General features: G+C 44.8%; 1 protein-coding gene across 16 annotated transcripts in view; it reads right to left on the reverse strand.

Annotated features, from left to right (window-relative positions):
* CAP1 (cyclase associated actin cytoskeleton regulatory protein 1) overlaps positions 1 to 14,885 on the reverse strand; it is a 33,196-nt gene extending 18,311 nt beyond the window's left edge. For 4 of the 16 annotated variants that reach the window (XM_055392386.2, XM_031010958.3, XM_055392368.2 and 1 more), the window contains exon 1: positions 13,964 to 14,885. The gene's annotated coding sequence lies outside the window, so the exon portion shown is untranslated. Of the gene's footprint in view, positions 1 to 13,283 lie in introns of all 16 variants that reach the window. The other 12 variants (XM_004025528.4, XM_031010989.3, XM_031010956.3 and 9 more) reach the window with 7 other exon arrangements.
* Between the last annotated feature and the right edge of the window lie 5,685 nt (positions 14,886 to 20,570).

Here is a 20,570-nt window from a genome sequence, read left to right on the forward strand (position 1 = left end):
CTTAGCCAGGCGTGGTGGTATGCGCCTGTAGTCCCAGCTACTTGGGAGGCTGAGGCATGAGAATTGCTTGAACCTGAGAGGTGGAGGTTGCAGTAAGCTGAGATTGCGCCACTGCACTCCAGCTTGGACAACAGAGCGAGATTATGTTTCCAAAAAAAAAAGAACAGTGGGCTAATAAAGGTGTTTGAGTAAGAAAATAAATAAATAAAGGCTCTTACTCACTCTCCCCTCAACAGTGTGGCTATCTTCTCTATCGAATCCATGGAGAAGTGTTTTGTTTTGTTTTGTTTTAATTTTTTGCTTATCTGCTTTTGCAGGACCTTACAAACCCTCCTGTCTTTCAAATAAATGTTGCCTTCTCAGGCACAAATCACACTGATATAGAGATCTTCAAACTAAGTACCATAAGGAAAGTACTCTTCTTAGAATATATAATATCAAATATAATAATTCTGTATAGTTGTAAATGCTTAACATTATTAATCTGTTGATTCTTTTGAGACTTAAAATAATTCTGCAAGGTATGTTACGCAGACATTGATCCCTATTTTTAGAATGAAGAAACTGAACTGACATTCACAGCAGTTAAAAGCTTGCCAGATGGCCAGGCACGGTGGCTCATGCCTGTAATCACAGCACTTTGGGAGGCTGAGGTGAGTGGGTCACCTGAGGTCGGGAGTTCGAGACCAGCCTGACCAACATGGAGAAACCCCGTCTCTACTAAAAATACAAAATTAGCCTGGAGTAGCAGTGCATGCCTGTAATCCCAGCTACTTGGGAAGCTAAGGCAGAAGAATTGCTGGAACCTGGGAGGCGGAGATTGCAGTGAGCCGAGTTCACGCCATTACACTCCAGCCTGGGCAACAAGAGCAAAACTCCGTCTCAAAAAAAAAAAACTTGCCAGAGGTCAAACAACTAGTGAGTAAAGAACCTAGGCCTAGAGTACAAACATTCTGAATCCTACTCTGCAGCTCTTCTTGCTACTCCACAATGGCTTTTAACAAATTAAGTGACTATATGGTTAATCATAGTATCCAGCCCCAACTTGTTTGCACAGCACTATGGGCTCAAGGTCTCTTTATGGTGTCTTTAGTTACATTATTATCATCTTCCATTTTTCTTTTTTTTGAGATGGAGTCTCCCTCTGTCACCCAGGCTGGCTGTACAGTGGCATGATCTCAGATCACTGCAACCTCCACCTCCCGGGTTCAAGCAATTCTCCTGCCTCAGCTTCCCGAGTAGCTGGGACTACAGGCACCTGCCACCACGCCCGGCTAATTTTTTGTATTTTTAGTAGAGACGGGGTTTCACCATGTTGGCCAGGATGGTCTCGATCTCCTGACCTGGTGATCCGCCCGCCTCGGCCTCCCAAAGTGCTGGGATTACAGGCGTGAGCCACCATGCCTGGCCAATTTTTTGTATTTTTATTAGAGACGGGGTTTCACCGTGTTAGCCAGGATGGTCTCAATCTCCTGACCTGGTGATCCGCCTGCCTCGGCCTCCCAAAGTGCTGGGATTACAGGCGTGTGAGCCACTGCGCCTGGCCAGCATCTTCCATTTTTCTGCTTTCAATTTTCTCCATGGAGGCCAACTTTTTTTCAATCACATTCAGGATAGATGAGACATATTTGGAAAGCAAATGTTTAAAATAAGGCTTCTCAGGCCAGGCATGATAGCTCACACCTATAATCCCAGCACTTTGGGAGGCCAAGGCAGGAGGATGGCTTAAGGCCAGAAGTTCAAGACCAGCCTGGGCAACATAGCAAAATCTCATCTCTTTTATTTAAATAAATAAATAAATAAATAAATAAATAAGGCTTCTCCCAAACACAGAAGTATCAGAGCAGAGAACTGTATGTCTGCCTAATCTTGTTCCTTGCCATTTCTAATTGTCAATAACCAAGAACTATACGTAAACCTCCATAAATGAATGTCCGGATTCCCAACTACTTAAGCATTCATCATAAAAGCTTCAGAAACACAGGTGGTCAAAATTACACAAGTCCAAATAAAATTAGAAGACTGAGGCCTGAGTCCCAAGCTGTACATACTAACTGCGCAACTTTACACAGTCACATAATGGATTATAATCCTCATCTAGCATACACAGATATAAGGATCAAAGGAGGTGATTTCATAGATATGAGTAATCACTTCAGAAGCCTTAAAATGCAATTCAAACGTAAAATGTTAGCACTACATATTACGTACTAGAATATAGGCTCAAGAAGGATGGGAATTTATCCATTCTACCTCCTGCACTGACTCTATCTCCCAGCACCTAGAAAAACTAGGCACACAGAAGATGCTAATAAAATCAAAGTGCTTAGCATTGTGGGCCTACTGAAGAAATAGAAGACACATGGTCCCTCCCCTCCAGAAGCACTCATATTGGTTAGGACAACAAAATAAAATGTGAATGGAATAAATACTGTAGATTATATTTGTTAAAGTTTTTCGGCTTTTATTTAAAAAACAAAACAAAACAAAAAAAACCAGGCTGGGCGCGGTGGCTCACGCCTGTAATCCCAGCACTTTGGGAGGCCGAGGCAGGCGGATCACAAGGTCAGGAGATCGAGACCATCCTAGCTAACACTGTGAAACCCTGTCTCTAATAAAAAAAAAAAATTAGCCAGGCATGGTGGCAGGCGCCTGTAGTCCCAGCTACTCAGGAGGCTGAGGCAGGAGAATGGCATGAACCCGGGAGGCGGAGCTTGCGGTGAGCCAAGATCGCGCCACTGCACTCCAGCCTGGACGACAGAGTGAAACTCCATCTCAAAAAACAAAAAAACAAACAAACAAAAAAACCAAACAAACAAAAAACAGGGTCTGGCTCTATTGACCAGGCTGGAGGGCAGTGGTGTGTTCACAGCTCACTGCAGCCTTGACCTCCTGGCTTCAGCCTCCTGAGTAGCTGGGACTACTGGGACTATAACTACATGCCACCATGCCTGGCTTTTGTGTGTGTGTGTATGTGTGTGATAGAGACAGAGTCTCACTATGTTGCTCAGGCTAGTCTCAAACTCCTGGGCTCAAACAGTCCTCTTGCCTCAGCCTCCCAAAATGCTGGGATTACAGATGTGAACCATGACAGCCAGCCTATATTTTTAAAAGTTTTATTATGGGAATATCCAGTTGGATTAGGGAAAGTTAAATTATCAGCCTATTCTTGCAGATTTTTCTTCACAGAATGTTGTTGCTATGGTTCTGAATTACATAAATTACTACATGCTCTGAGAGTTCAGAAGAAATCAATGAGGACTGGCGGTAGCTTGGTTTCAGGAGGGAAGTGAGGCATCTTGAAGAGGCAAGAGAAAAAAGGGAAGCCATTCCAGAGCAAGTCAAAAGCAAAAAAGGAGACCAAGCAGGCTATGTACAGAAAATGTGAGTGGGTTAGCCTGCATGGAACATGGAGTATTATAGGGAACAAGGATGCATGAGCAAGCTGGGCCAGATGATGGAGGGCACTGAAAGCCAGGGAAAATTTAAATTTGACGTTGTGATCAATGTGAAGCCATTCAAGGGTTTTGAGTGAAAGAATAATATGATGAAAGCAAAGAGCTTACAAGTACTGTCTGACAAACAGAATGGGATGTGGAGACAAGTGATGATATTAGGGTCTAGAAAGTTAGGTTAAAAGCTGTTATTCATCTAGCTGTAAAATAATGCTACTACAAAAGATATTTGTATTTATTTATTATTACTGTTATTTTTTGAGATGGAGTCTCACTCTGTTGCCCAGGCTGGAGTGTGATGGCATGATCTCAGCTCACTGCAACCTCCACCTTCCAGGTTCAAGCGATTCTCCTGCCTCAGCCTCCCGAGTAGCTGGAACTACAGGCATGCACCACCACGCCCGGCGAATTTTTGTATTTTTAGTAGAGACAAGGTTTCGCCATGTTGGCCTGGCTGGTCTTGAACTCCTGATCTCAGGTGATCCACCTGCCTTGGTCTCCCCAAGATATTTCCTTTGAAATATCTTCTGTAGTCTGGGCACGGTGGCTCATGCCTATAATTGCGGTGAGCCAAGTGCTGGGATTACAGGCATGAGCCACCATGCCCAGACTACAGAAGATATTTCAAAGGAAAAAAATCCACAATATTTGGTGTTTAACCAAATATTGGAACAAAATGAAAAGAATCAATTAACCTGTAAATAATCATCTTTAGGCAATTAAGAGACCAGCACCTGAATTAAGTGCTGTACGGAATATAAAAGAAAGGTAAAATAGTCTCCCTGTCCTAAGGGAGTCTAGCAGGAGAGACAAAGCTACCTTCTATCGACTCACTGGCTCTCAGGATTAGAGGGATTCTAGAAATCATCTTGTAAAAACACCATCTTATGCCAGAACAGTCCTTTCAATTAGCAATTAGTCAGGCAACCTCTGCTCAAACACCTTCGGTGATGGAGAACCCAAGACTTCTGGAGGCAGACCATTCCATTCAGACAGCTCAAAGTATTAAAAAGTTCTTCCTTATATGGAGGCAAATCTGCCTCCCTGCAACTTCCACCCACGAATCTTGGTTCTGCCCTAGGAGGTCACATGAAACAAGTGTGCATTAAACTGAGAACAAGTACTAACTGTATGGTACTGACTGTGAGCACAGCAGCATTCAGAGAAGGGAGGCAAAGATGACTCCTGATTTGCAAATATGGGGGCCTTAAGAGAATAATGACATTATAGGCAGAAATGGGTTGTGGCATGTTCTAGTTAGGGCAACAAGATGAGGTCAGTTTTGGATATGCTGAGTTTGAAAAGAAGACAAAGCTTCTAAGTGGAAATGACTAGTGAGTATTTAGAAATAAAGCCTGGGAAAGAATCAAGACTGGAGATAATGTTTGCAAATCATTGGCAAAGAACTGTCATGAAGTCATGAGAATAGACAAGCTTTTGGAGGGATATCATGCAGAGTAAAAAGAAACTATGAGCTTGATTCTCCAGCAATGTCTATTGTGGTTTGAAACCAAAAAACCAGGCCGGGCGCAGTGGCTCAGGCCTGTAATCTCAGCACTTTGGGAGGCTGAGGCGGGTGGATAACCTGAGGTCAAGAGTTCGAGACCAGCCTGGCTAAAATGGTGAAACCTCGTCTCTACTAAAAATACAAAAATTAGCCAGGCATGGTGGTGCATGCCTGTAATCCTAGAAATCATCTTGTAAAAACACCACCTTCTGCCAGAACTGAGGCACAAGAATCTCTTGAATCCAGGAGGCGGAGGTTTGCAGTGAGCTGAGATCGCACCACTGCACTCCAGCCTGGGCGACAGAGAGATGCTCTGTCTCAAAAAAAAAAAAAAAAAAAAATCAGAAATGGCTAGTGATTCCTGCCAAAGCTGCTTCACACTCTTATACTTCTAACAACTTAACCCAATTCCTTCTGCCTATTCAAGGAAGTCATTCAGAAGTAAATGGAACCAGGTTATGCGTGCAGTTCTTGTTGCGTCCCACCAGGCAATTAAGACAGTAGCATGAATTTCTACTTGAGTAGGAAGTTGCTATGCTTGAAATGTTTTCTACTTTGTCCCACAGTTGTTTTTCTAAGTCATCATCCTTAGGTAAAATTGAAAATAAAGCACCCATACAAATCAGCCTGTCTACTATGGTAGCCCAATTGATTTGCTTCAAAATGCTTCTCTTAATTTTGTAATCCTGTTCCTGAGGTTTTATCCTAAGAAAGTAAATCATAATGTGAGAAAAGTGATAAGCATGGAGATGTTTGCTGCAATGTTAGATCTATTGATCTATCTATATCTATCTTGGACTTCTAATTATAGGGGAATAGCTAAATGCAGTGTGAAAAAAACTTGAACGCAAAATTTACAATATTTGTCACATTTGGGTGATGGGTTTTTGACAATTTCTACCTGTTTTCCAAACTTTCTTTTAACATATAATCTTTTATAATAATAATAAAAATCTCTACTTGACTATCCCTTCTAAATTACCACTAAACTATGTAGTAGTTAGTTCTACTTCTAATGAATTCTTATCACGAGGTTTTAACATGTCACAAAGTAAAACCTACACATGCTACCAGAAGATACAAGTTGGCTTGTTTAACACAGAAACCAAATAACAGGCACCACTTTGCCCCAGTAAAGATGCCATTTAGGCCAGGTGCAATGGCTCATGCCTGTAATCCCAGCGCTTTGGGAGGCTGCGAAGGGCAGATCACCTGAGGTCAGGAGTTCGAGACCAGCCTGGCCAACATGGTAAAACCCCATCTCTACTAAAAATACAAAAATAAAAAAATTAGCCAGGCGTGATGGTGGGCGGGCGCAATGGCTCATGCCTGTAATCCCAGCTACTCAGGAGGCTGAGGCAGGAGAATTGCTTGAACCCGGGAGGCGGAGGTTACGGTGAGGCAAGACAGAGCAAGACACCATCTCAAAAAAAAAAAAAAAAAAAAATGCCATCTAAATCTAACCCAAATCAGGAGCCACTGTTCTTCTCTAAGCATTTGGTTTCACTGATTAAACCAATGGACATTTAGTGCCTGAGTCACTGCCACCCGAGGTTTAGATTTTAAAAGAAAGGCCTATCTTCTACAGAGGGAAGGAATCCAACCCAACATCAACACCTGTCTCCTGTTCCCTCCTTACACATGTCCTCTATCTGAAACTCCAGGAGTGAGTAAAGTTAGTGTATAAAGTGAAATTAGACTTGGGAACTAGCTGTTTCAATGTCTGGAGCAAACAGGTAACTTTGTGTGGTCATGGGTTCTCTTCTCTCCTACGTTCAAAGAATATTATGAAGAGTAATTGCACAGAGCACTAGGCAGTCCCTTTCTACTTCTACATGTTTTATAGCGTGTAAGGGAAAACTGCATTGGCTGATTTCAGCCTCAATAGTTGCTTTAATAAAACAGCATTTCCCACTCTAATATATAAAGATGGATTCAAGGATGACGTTTGTCCTTAGCCATGATTCATCTACAAGTAGAAATATGGAAAGACTGTAAGTCTATAATTAACTAAAGTATAGGAATTTCAATGCCCTCTGGAGGAAAAAACAAAACAAAACAAAGCAAGTCTGCTCCTTCCATTAAACATTTCAACTATTTTCCAGCCAAATGGAAAAGTTTGGCACAAAAGGTCTGGTAATACAAGGCAAACAAAGCAGCACTGTAGCTGAGGCATATTTTTAGAACTTTGTTTTTATCAGGTTAACATATAGTACATCAAGAAATAATTTCATGGTGAATGCTGTAGCTGCATTAATTTAAAATTATGAAACTACAGTCATCAGTCATGCATTACATAATGACATTTTGGTCAATGATGGACCACAAAATCAACAGTGGTCCCATAAGATTATAATACCCTATTTTTACTGTACTTTAAAAATGTGGCCGGGCACGGTGGCTCATGCCTGTAATCCCAGCACTTTGGGAGGCCGAGGCTAGCAGAACACAAGGTCAGGAGTTTGAGACCAGCCTGGCCAATATAGTTAAACCCCATCTCTACTAAAAATACAAAAATTAGCTGGGCGTGGTGGTGCGCACCTGTAGTACCAGCTACTCAGGAGGCTGAGGCAGAAGAATTGCTTGAACCCAGGAGGCGGGGGGTTGCAGTGAGCCAAGATCGTGCCACTGCACTCCAGCCTGGGCGACAGAGTGAGACTCGGTCTCAAAAAAAAAAAAAAAAGTTTAAATAAACAAATACTTACACTGTGTTACAAACTGCCTACAGTATTAGATACAGTAACATACTATACAGGTTTGTAGCCCAGGAGCAATAAGTTACACCACGTGCAGTGTCATCTAGATTTGTGCAAGTACACTCTATGATGTTCCCACAATGATGAAATCACCTAATGACAAATTTCTCAGAATGTACCTGTCATTAAGCAACACATGACTGTATAATTTTATCAACTAAAATAAATGTGAATAACTCCATAAACTATATGCAACTTTAGTGTTTGTTTGGTTTTTTTGTTTTGTTTTGTTTTGTTTTTTTGAGATGGAGTCTTGCTCTGTCACCCAGGCTGGCGCAGATCATGCAGTGGCACGATCTTAGCTCACTGCAACCTCCACCTCCCCAGGTTCAAGTGATTCTCCTGCCTCAGCCTCCCTAGTAGTTGGGATTACAGGTACATGCCACCACACCCAGCAAATTTTTGTAATTTTAGTAGGGACGGGGTTTTACCATGTTGGCCAGGCTGATCTCGAACTCCTGACCTCAGGTGATCCACCTGCCTTGGCTTCCCAAAATGCTGGGATTACAGGCGTGAATCACCACGCCCAGCCTATACGCAACTTTAAAATAAATGATAGTCCCTGTCCACTAAAACCAAGCACTCTAAATACAAGGAACACGAACAAAACAGGAATTCACATAATTTTCAATAGAGAGGGAAATCTGCTGACTTACACCATCAACAAGAAGCTTGCTTCTAGTACTCAAACCAATGGCACTTCTCTTAAGATCACATCTGCCAGGTGTGGTGGCTCATGCCTGTAATCCCAGTGACTCAGGAGACTGAGGCCAGAGAATCACCTGAGGCCAGGGGTTTAAGACCAGCCCAGGCAACATAGCAAGACCCTGTCTCTGAAAAAAATCAAACATTTGGCCGAGTGCGTGGTGGCTCATGCCTGTAATCCCAGCACTTTGAGAGGCTGAGGTGGGTGGTTCCCTTGAGGAGTTCGAGACCAGCCTGGCCAACATGGCAAAACCCTGTCCCTACTAAAAATACAAAAATCAGCTGAGTGTGGTGGTGTGTGCCTCTAGTCCCAGCTACTCAGGAGGCTGAGGCAGGAGAACTGCTTGAACCCGGGAGGGGGAGGTTGCAGTGAGCCGAGATCACGCCACTGCACCCAGCCTGGGCGACAGAGCAAAACTCCATCTCAAAAAAACAAAAAACAAAAAACAAAAGAAAGAAAAAGAACTGTAGTCCCAGCTACTCAGGAGGCTGAAGCGAGAAGATTACTTGAGCCCAGAAGTTGGAGGTTGCAATGAGCCATGATTGCACCATTGTACTCCAACCTGCCCACCCAGAAATTCCTTGAAGGAACAGTAATTTCTTGAAGCTTCAACAGAAACAAATGATTCATTCATTGTAGGATACTGAGTGCTTATCATGTACCATTGACTGTGCTAAGTATGGCTATGGGGCCTGCCCTCACAGAATTTAGTTGGGGACATTGTACAATCATAGCTACGATACTTTCTAACGCAGCAATTCTCAACCAGGGGCAATTTTGTCCTCCAGGAGACATACGGCAATGTCTGAAGACATTTTTGGTTGTCACAACTGAGGAAGTCTTATTGGCATCTACTGGGTAGAGACAGATGCTGCTTAACATCCCACAGTGCACAGGACAACTCCATAATAAAGAATTATATGGCCAGGCGCGGTGGCTCACGCCTGTAATCCCAGCACCTTGGGAGGCTGAGGCGAGCAGATCACGAGGTCAGGAGATCAAGACCACAGTGAAACCCTGTCTCTACTAAAAATACAAAAAATTAGCTGGGCCTGGTGGCGGGCACCTGTAGTCCCAGCTACTCGGGAGGCTGAAGCAGGAGAATGGCGTGAACCCAGGAGGCAGAGCTTGCAGTGAGCCGAGATTGCGCCACTGCACTCCAGGCTGGGTGACAGATAGAGACTCTGTCTCAAAAAAAAAAAAAAAAATTATATGGCCCAAAATGTCAATTGTGCCAACGTTGAGAAACCCTGTTCTAATTTAATAAGGAGCATAGGGAGGTACAAAAGGTTAAGTAAAATGCTAGTTCACGACTTTCTAAATTAGAAAGTCAACCTGTATCATCTAATAAAAATTAAGATAAGGGTCTAAACTGTAGAGAATTCTGTAAGACGGAAAAAAGAGTTCAGAATTTATTCTTTGTAAATATGAAGTCAGTGAAGACTAACAAGATGAAAAATGCTTCTTCTTAGAGAACTTTAAAAAGATTTGTCTGGTTGTCATAGAGAAACTGAAGTATAGGTCATGAAAGCCAGGTTAGCACAAATAAAGAAAGAAACTGATGGCAACATTTCAAAGTAATAATCACTAAAATTGGGTAAGATACCGCTCGAGAACTCTCAGATTTCAAATCTCAGCATTAAATTTCAAACCAGAGGTTCAGCTTCCAGTGACACATTGCATTTGCTTAAGTAAAAAAAATATTTGATTCACAATGCTTCACAAAAAACTGAAAGGAGGAAGTCACCTTTTTTTTTTCTGGTAGAGACAGGGGTCTCACTATGTTGACCAGGCTAGTCTCTAACTCAGCCTCAAGAAAGTCACTTTTTAAAAGCTAAAAAAATAACTGCAACCAGGAAAAAGGGTGAGAATAAAAGATCATCCCTAGGTTGGAAACAAAACATTTTACAGACTCAATAGCTAAACTCCAAAGCAAAAATATACTCACTAAATCTTAACAATATCACCACTTTTAGTTTGCACATCAGGCTGTATTCTACAAAGTACTTTTGCTGCTACCATTTTATTTAAACTTCTCTGAGATATCAATTATGCCTACCCAATTGAGGAAGTATTTCTGGAAAAAGCGAGACATTTTTTTTCTTTTCTTTTTTTTTTTGAGACAGAGTCTCACTATCACCCAGGCTGGAGTGCAGCAGTGCAATCTCAGCTCACTGCAACCTCCGCCTCCCGGGTTCAAACGAGTCTCCTGCCTCAGCCTCCCAAGTAGCTGGGACTACAGGCATGCGCAACCACGCCCAGCTAATTTTTGTATTTTTAGTAGAGATGGTGTTTCACCATGTTGGCTAGGATGGTCTTGAACTCCTGATCTCAAGTGATTTGCCCGCCTCAGCCTCCCAAAGTGCCAGAATTACAGGCGTGAGTCACTGTGCCCAGCCCAGAAATTTCTTTATGCTGGACCTGGGCAAATCAATTAGCAAACTGCCACCCACAAAAATCAAATCCAAACAAATTCAACAAGGCCTTAAAAGCCCTTCACGCCGGGTGCGGAGGCTCACACCTGTAATCACAACACTTTGGCAGGGCGAGGCAGGCGGATCACGAGGTCAGGAGTTCGAGACCAGCCTTGCCAGCATGGTAAAACCCCATCTCTACTAAAAATACAAAAATTAGCCGGGCGTGGTGGCGCATGCCTGTAATCCCAGTTTCTCAGGAGGCTGAGGCAGGAGAATTGCTTGAACCTGGGAGGTGGAGGTTTCAGTGACCCGAGATTGTGCCACTGCACACCAGCCTGGGCAACAGAGCAAGACTCCGTCTCAAAACAAACAAACAAACAAACAAAAAGCCCTTCACAACTTGGCCGACATCTAACCTTTTTTGCAGTCTGGTCTTCTGCAAAACTCCAGGCCCCAGTATCACTGAACAATTTAGGCCCTCTCCTGCCTCCCTATCTTTACTCTTGCTGTTTCCTTTAGCTGACCCACCTTATTAGACATCTTTGCCTGGATGTGCTACAAACACCTCAAACTAAAAACATTCAAAATGCATTTTTTCCCATGTCACTTCCCTAATTTACCTCTCATACTCTCTATCTGAATGGTACTACCCATTCAGTTCCCTAAGCCAGAAAGCCAGGCAATCGTGCTATTCTTACCTCTTCATTCCCATAATCAGCCTCCAATTCTATGGATTCTATCTTCTTAATATTGCTCACATTTGATGCCTCCTCTCCATTCCCATTTCCACTGTCTTAGTTCAGGCCATGTCTACAGCAAGAGCTTCCAAACACTGTTTTACTTCCCCACAAGGCTGGTCCCCTCCTACTTGACAGAATGAACTTTCTGAAATATAAATCTGACGACATCATTTTCCTGCATAAAACCCTTCAAAGCATCTCCATAGCTTTCAGGGTAAAAATCCAAATTCCTTAGCATGACTTACAATGTCCTCCACATATGACTGACCTGACCACATCTCACTTCCTCCACTTCCCCAGCCATTACTAGAATTCCAGTCACACTGAACTCGTCATGGTCTTTCAGCTGTCCGGTTCTCCAGGTCCTTGCACCTGTAGTAGTCTCTGCCTGGAAATCCCTTTTCCGGATTCCCTATGTAACTAAATAAATATTTCAAGAGTTAGCCTCCCATTTCCTCCTGGAAGCCTGGGCACCTGGCTCAGGTATTTCTCCACTGTGCTCCTGTAGCCCCGTGCTATGCACTATGACACTGTAAGCCATCCCTCATTTACTTGTCTATTTCCTCTCCCACTGTAAACTCCAGAAGAACTGTATTCTTTGCCACAAAGGCTGTCTCATTAAAATGTGCCTCATACATATTAAGGTCTTAATAAACGTCTGGTGGGGCCGGGCACAGTGGATCACGCCCGTAATCCCAGCACTTTGGGAGGCCGAGGTGGGGGGATCACCTGAGGTTAGGAGTTCGAGAGCAGCCTGGCCTTCACGGCGAAACCCCATCTCTACTAAAAATACAAATAAATTAATTAATTAAATAAAAGTCTGGTAAAGGATAAATGTGCTGATATGCCCCCGGATTTTCACTTGAAGAGAGAGCCCCACAAAGAACTTCAACTGACATAGTTCTGATGCTAACCTGTCTCAAATGTTCTCATTCCACTCTTCGAACACATTCCTATTTATCCTTCAAAATTCATCTTAAAAACTCTGCTTCTTCAGAAGGGCTTTTCCTGAACCCCCTGTTACATACTTTCAGAGCACCCTGTTCTTTCCTAACACTCATCAACATTTATAATTACTTCTTAAACATCCCTGCAAACACTGCTAGCTTCACGCGGGCAGGATCTACATTGTTTTGTTTTAAAGCTGCATTCCCCGCATCTGGGAAAATGCTGGCACAGAATAAACACAATTTGTTACGCTGAATTTAATCTTGTGGGGTCAGCAGAGATCTCCACTTAAAAGATGAACAAAAGGAGGCTCAAAGAAGTTTAAGGCACCTATGGCCACAGACACTTAGCACTGAGGCCAGACCAAACCTGAGCCGTCTGATTTCAGGTCCAGAAGTACACACCTTCAATGTTAGCCTGGCTTTTCAAAGTAAGAGCAGCAGCCGAGGAGGAAAGGGAGGATATCTGCCTGTAAATACAAGGATTTGCCCGCCTTTCTTTTAAAAACTCCCTAGGCATTTCAAACGGCTCAATTTGGGAGGAGAGAAAAAAAAAAGTTCCACGCAGCGCTGGCCTTTAACCTGCAGCAGCCTACGGGGCAACACCGACCGGAAGACCATCCCAAGTTAGAGAGGTTCCGAGCAACATGGGAAGAACTGGGGCTGGTTATCTAAGGCACCAGGATCATGATTCCGATTCTTTTCCTCACTCGCTATATATCTCATACTAGCCTCTTCTCTAGGGATTAATTTACCTATCAGTGCAATGGGAGCATCAACAGGAGACAGGGAAGACTCTCCGATCTCGGAGGTTCCTTCCAGTCAGAGCACCTCAGGAATCAGGCCTCCGCTGAAGCTGATGGGCAGCGCTGCGAAATCGGGCAGAGGGGCCTCCCCGGGGCACCCGGACTCAGCTGCTCACCCCGGCCCCACCTCAAGAGACCGCGCCCAAGAGTCCGGGTCGGCCTGAGGGCCTCAGCCCCGGCCCTCTCGGCAGGGTTCACGACACGCGCGTAGGCCAGAAGGGCCATTAACAACACCAGGGGCCGATGGGCCCCGGAAGGGACCCCAATCCCTACCAAGCTGCACACCCTCACCTCAGAGTTCCGCCTCACCTCCGGACTGCTTTCAGCCGCTCTCCGCTTCCGGCAAGAACCGCCCGGCAAGAACCGCCCAGCAATCTCCGCGCGACCCACTTCCGGGCCCTCACTGGGCGCGGCGCCCCCACCGGAAATGAGCCGCCGGCTGAAGCGCTAGGCTGGCCCGCGACTGGGCAGGAAGTCTCACCGCCCCGCTCGTGACTCCGCCCCTCTTCGCCACGCCCCGGAGAGAGCGGCCCGGCTCTCACAGAGAAAGAGCCCCGCCCTCAAGGCGGGAGCGACGCGGGGAGGGCGGGCTCACAAGAGAGGCCACGCCCTCGTTCCGCTTTACCTACCCGGAATCGCCCCCGAGGCCCGGGCCCAGGAAGGGCAGAAGTCCCTGGCAAATCTCGTCTCTGGAAAGAACAGAAGAGTGACCAGTTCCTCTGTCAGTTTGGTCTCAGTGGCAGAGGCCGGTTCCTTTAAGCTGCAGTCCGTAAAGGGTCTTGGAACGACTGGGGGTCAGGATTCTCTGACGGCGGGAATCCGGGCGGCAGTCAGCTCTCGGTGGAGATCGAGGCCAAGCTCCGCCTGTCTCTGGGCGTGCATACCTCGGTTTCCCCGTTTGTGACGTGGGAAGGCAATTAGTCTGGACATTGTTGTGGGAGGACTTGCGGAGACTGGGCGCAGGGCGTGGGGGTCAGTGAGGGCGCGGTGGGTCAGCCCCAGCCCGGCTGGCAGTCGCGGGGCTGGGAAGGTAGGGAACCCTCCGCTCTCACCCCACTTCCTGTTTGGTCGGTGTGTTCTGTGACCATAGATGGTCAGGTCTGGGGCCGCGCGGAAGCCTCCGCCCTGTGGTTTTGGAGCCCTTCCTCCCGGCGCGCAGGGTGTGGTCCCCGAGAATAAGATGAGCAGAATTAAAGCAGATCCTGCACCTACTCTGCTGAAATCCGGCTTCTGAGGCAGCCTTTCCCTGGGCTGGGTGGGCTCAGGCGGCTGCTACTCGGTTCAGGGGAGGTTACGCACGGTGGCTGCCGCGCGCAGGGGAGGCTTCGCTTCCGTACTCCTTGGGCCGGGAGATCCGATCTTTGTTCCCTCAAGACTCACACTCTCCAACCGGTCATTATCCTCCCACAAAGATTTATTTCTAGAAAAAATTGGCGAGTGCCACAGTTCCCGCCCCTTCAGCTGAACGACTGTGACAGCTCCGTGTTTCAAGTTGAATGCAGGCGTTATGTGCCAGAGTCAATCATTCAACAAATAAAGTTCTTAAAATAACAGCTACCATTTACTGCACGCTGACTACTTGCCAGGCCCATGCTGAGTTCTTCAAGCGTATTTTCATTTACTCCTAATAGCAACTCTCGGTGGTAGGTACCATTATGCCCTCTAGTTTTCAAATGAGGAAGCTGAATAACTTGCCAAGGTCAGAAAGTAACTGTTGAAACTTTGAAGGAAACACATCTGTCTGACTCTAAATCCCATGAGCTTAATTAGCCCCTGTGATAGACCATACTGCAGACATTTGAGGCAGTTTTGAGGTGGTGAATGCCTCTGGATCTGGAGACACTGGGTTCCAGTGCTGGCATAGGCCCTCTACTAGGGGTCAGACTTTGGTCAGGTTACTTTGGACGGGTTACTGGGCCTCTTCCTAACTTTATGGCTCCCAGCATGTTTAAAAGAACATGACAACATGAAAAAATATGGTATAAAAGTCATAGTATATTTTAAATATTGACATTTAACTAAAAACGCTGTCTCTCTCTCACACACACACAAACTCTAACTTTATTTGGACATAATCTTTGACTCTGCATTTAGTTCTTCTAAATCTCTTTCTGGATTAGAGACAGAAGGAACATAGACCATACATGCATTCTAGAGGAAGAGGAGAGAGAAGAGGAAGCAGGAAGGAGAACGAAGAAAGTTTCCTCATCAGATGGGGAATATTCATGGGGCTGTAATAAGAAACGGAAGCAGTAATTTGTATGTGAAACCACTTTGTAAAATGCTTCATTATAAAGAATGCACACACGACTTAAGTTACAACCCCTGCCCTAAGGAATGTCCAGTCTTTTAAGAAGTCTAGATCCATGCATTTGTAACTCCAGTAGGAGATGGGAAGATAGTTTAAGAATATCCGTCACATGAAGGGCTGGGCGCGGTGGCTCACACCTGTAATCCCAGCATTTTGGGAGGCCGAGGTGGGCGGATCACCTGAGGTCAGGAGTTCGAGACCAGCCTGGCCAACATGGCGAAACCTCATCTCGACTAAAAATACAAAAATTAGCCAGGCGTGGTTGTGGGCACCTGTAGTCCCAGCTACGTGGCCGTAAACCCAGCTACTCGAATCTGCTGAGGCAGGAGAATCACTTGAACCCAGGAGGTGGAGGTTGCAGTGAGCTGAGATCACGCCACTGCACTCCAGCCTGGGTGACACAGCAAGACTCCGTCTCAGAAAAAAAAAGAAAGAAAGAAAAAGAAAGAAATTTGTATTATTGATAAATTACCCAGTAATGAATTAAGACACATTCTCATTCAATACTGCTTTTCCTTCCTGGCAGGTATTACAATCCTCATTCATTATTTGTGCACTTATCTTTTAATATCTTCCTCTCCTATAAGTTGCTTCCTCCCAATAAGTCCTTGTTTGTCTGGCACAAAATTGATAATAAGTATTTATAGTAAAAATTGACTAAATGAAAAGGGTGAGAGGGGCCAAGGTGGCTCTGAGACTTGGCATGTGGGGAAATGGAAGGTGTAAAAAGGATTGGATCTGGGTTTGGGGGTTTTGAGCCTCAGTCCTCAAAATTCAGCCTGGGAAGAGAAAGAGAAGAAGGAATTCAATTAATCAATTTACAAGCAAGAATTGCCAGCAGAGAGTTGATTGATTCTCACACATTCCCCCTCTTCATGTATTATTGCCACTTTCTTATGGCCTGGATTTCAGCACATTCTGAACCTGCAGAATCACTTTGTCTCTGAGAGAGCCACCCAAGTTTCCTCTTTATCTCTCAGGGTTTCAGACACAGAAGTCTGGCGGTTCATCTGGAGCCTTTCCCAGCCTGACTCAGAGGACTGCCTGCATCTGTGCAACCTGGCTCAGAGCCTGTCTACGTTTGGGCAGAGCCTATATCCCCTTGCCAAATGGGCTAATGACAGACAACAGTCTATGTGACCCTATCTTTCTTCCCCTCCAAGGGTATGGCCCCAGATTTCAGCCTCAGATAGGGGATCAGGCCCAAAAATTAGGAGTTGGCAAAAGAAATAGCCGCAATATAGAAATATGATTAAGATCTGGCTTTGGGGTCACTCTGAAACTGAATCCCAACTCTGCCAACTGTGTGATCTTGGAGTTATCCTCATTTAACCTCAGAGAATATATTAATACCTGTCTTAAATGGTTGATAGGAATTAGGACAGAAAACTAATAAAACACTTGGCTCACAGTAAACACTCAATGAGTAGTAACAATTATTATTAAGTATAGAGAATCTCTTGTCTGTTTCCCTGGCAAAGGCCATCAGAAAGCAAAATAAGGTCTAAAGTGTCAACATACTGGATGGTGCCACCAGAACTACTACTACTGTCCCCATCCCCAGAAAGTTTTCCCACAGTCCCTGCTTCTTTGTATTGCTAACTTTTTTTTCTTTTTTTTTTTTTTGAGACAGAGTCCTGCTCTATCACCCAGACTGGAGTGCAGTGGCATGATCTCAGCTCACTGCAACCTCCACCTCCCAGGTTCAAGCGATTCTCCTGCCCCAGCCTCCAGAGTAGCTGGGATTATAGGCACACACCACCACGCCAGGCTAATTTTTGTATTTTTAGTGAAGGGGGGTTTCACCACATTGGTCAGGCTGGTCTCGAACTCCTGACCTTGTGATCTGCCCGCCTCAGCCTCCCAAAGTGCTGGGATTACAGGTGTGAGCCACCGTACCCGGCCTTTTTTTTTTTTTTTTTTAAGACAGAATCTTGCTCTTAGCCAGGCTGGAGTGCAGTGTTGTAATCATAACTCACTGCAGCCTTGAACTCCTGGATTCAAGTGATCCTCCCACCTCAGCCTCCGGAGGAGTACCTGGGACTACAGGCACATGCCACCATGACTAGCTACTTTTTGTATTTTTTGTAGAGCTGGAATCTTGCTATGTTGCCCAGGCTGGTCAGGAACTCCCGGCCTCAAGCAATCCTCCTGCCTTGGCCTCCCAAAGTGCTGGGATTACAGGCATGAGCCACTGCACCTGGCCTGTATTGCGACCTTTGGACTCAAAGTTAGGCCAGGTGTGGTGGCTCATGCCTGTATTCCCAGCATTCTGGGAGGCTGGGGCGGTAGGAACACTTGAGCCCAAGAGTTCAAGACCAGCCTAAGCAACATAGTGAGACCTCATCTCAAGGAAAAAAATTTTAAATAAACAAACCCACAAAAGCAAAATTGGGCCTGTGCCCTTGGCTGTAAATGAGACCAAATAAATCAATTACGAATGTGAATGCTTTTGCCCACAGATAACAGAAAACTTGACTGTAGTCACCTTTTTAAAGTCAGTTTTTCTCACATACAAGAAAAATGAAGGTAGGCAGTTTTACTGGCTCAGTAGTGTCAGAGCTGGTATTTCTGCGATTCACTTCACCTTACCCTTGTGGTTGCAAGTTGGCTGTTGCAGCCCTAGTGCCATCAAATCAGGTTTAAGGGACAAGGAAAGAGGAAGGGGAACGTGCAGCATTTGAAATGGGAAAGCTGACATTTTCTAAGGAACCCGCAAAGCATACCCTGCTTCCTGTCTCATAGGCAGATCTAACAGCAAATACTTCAGCTTGTTTGCCCCTGAGAGGAACACAGATGCATTTCATGGTGTTTTTGAGGGCCCCTAGAGGGCCTAAGCCCAGTTGTCCATAGCAGTAACCACTCATTAACAAACCCAAGTTAGCTTTTCTCCTTTCCCTAACTTACTTGTGTTAGGGAATCCAAATTAAAGAGAATGGAATTGGCTGAGTCTGCTACACGCGGAAAGTGACAGTGAGCACTGCCAGCTTTGATAGAGTAAGGTGCGTGCTCACTGTCTGTCTCTCTGTCTCTCTCTCTGTCTCTTATGTTTGGGATATTGTCCAAACATACAAAGGGGTTACAGATTCTGAGTGTACAATAAGAATGATAGGTGTCCACTATAATAAACAGTTGTGACTGCCTGACATCGAAATACACCCTTCTTTCTCTACTTACACTTCAAAAAACAAAACAAAACTCCAAACTGAAACAACCCTCCCTTTTATAACCTAAATTGTATTCACTATACTCACCTTCTACCCCCCAAAAAGAAATTATCTCAAATCCTCATCAGTAACTTCATCCAGCAACAAGTCCAGGATCTCTGAATCATGTTCATTCTTTCTCCAGTTCATAATAATCCTGCCTCAATAGTCTGTATGGACTGAACTTTATTTATTTATTTATTTATTTATTGAGGTGGAGTCTCACTCTGTCACCCAGGCTGGAGTGCTATGGCTTGATTTCACCTCACTGCAACCTCCGCCTCCCGGGTTCAAGCGATTCTCCTGCCTCAGCCTCCCGAGTAGCTGGAATTACAGGCGTGTGCCACCATGTGGACTGAACTTTAAAGTTAACCACTATAACGTGCCACACCCTATATATATTCATGGGAGAAAGGGAAATGAAAGGAGAAGAAAATTCAATACAACATGTAGATATTTAACTGGCTTGGCGAAAAACTTTCTGTAACTGATCACAAAGCCTTAGTTATCTTTGACTTCATATATCCACTACCCATTCTATATCCTCTTTGTCTTCAGCCCTCACCTCAGTTCACTAGGGTCATAGAGATGGAAAGAGAAAGAGGCATGAAGAAGGCATGCCACTGTCCTAAACGTCCTGATCTAGAAGTGGGAAATGTTAATTTCACTTACATTTCATTGACTAGAACTTAATCATATAGCTTCTGTTTGGGGCTATAACTGAGTTTCCTATAGGTGACCAAACCCTCTTTCTTGTGGGATTGGAGACCTTGGTGGTCCATCCTGTATAATATTTTCACAATTTTCCATTAATTTTTAGCACTGGATTTAGAAGAAGTAGGAGTTACCCCTAGTATTCTTTGGGTTATATGCATAATCCTACAAGCTATTGTATAGTGACATTTCTCTTTTACCTTGAAAATAGACCCATTTACCTGAGCTAACCATCATAACCGGTGCAGGTTAAGTTTAACATCAGGCTGTCCATGGGAGATAGCCCTGATTTGTGGCAATTGGCAACTTTTGTGGTGTAAATACTCTCACTACAATCAATTGCAAGCTACCAAGGTTCTGTCACTGAATGTAGAGTTGAGAAAAATGCACTGTGGTATGCAGAACTATGGTGCTCCAAAGATGTGCACATCCTAATCTTTGGGACCTGTGACTATCTTACCATAAATGGGAAAGGGGACTTTGCAATGTGGTTAAATTAAGAATCTTGAGATGAGGAGATTATCCTAGATTATCCAGGTAGGCCCAATGTAATCACATGGATCCTTATAAGGGAAAGAGGGAAACAGGAAAGTCAGAGTCAAGAAGCTCAGAAGTCAGACGAAGCTCAGAAGTCAGACGAAGCTCAGAAGAAGCAATATTACAATGAAAGCAGAGGTCACAGTGATGTGACCAAGGCCACATTTTCCCCTAGAGCCTCCAGAAGGAGCACTGTTGAGCTGTGGCTTGGGGGCAATGGTATTAAAAGGATTATGGCATCGGCTGGATTTGTTAATGGCTTCTGAAGTCTTGAAAAAAGAAGTAAGATCTGGCTGGGACAGGTGGCTCACTCCTGTAAATCTAGCACTTTGGGAGCCCGAGGTGGGCGGATCACCTGAGGTCCGGAGTTTGAGACCAGCCAGGCCAACATGGCAAAACCCCATCTCTACTAAAAATACAAAAATTAGCTGGGCATGGTAGCACATGCCTGTAATCCCAGCTACTTGG

Source organism: Gorilla gorilla, chromosome 1 (genome assembly GCF_029281585.2).
Source record: "Gorilla gorilla gorilla isolate KB3781 chromosome 1, NHGRI_mGorGor1-v2.1_pri, whole genome shotgun sequence".
NCBI lineage: Eukaryota > Metazoa > Chordata > Mammalia > Primates > Hominidae > Gorilla > Gorilla gorilla.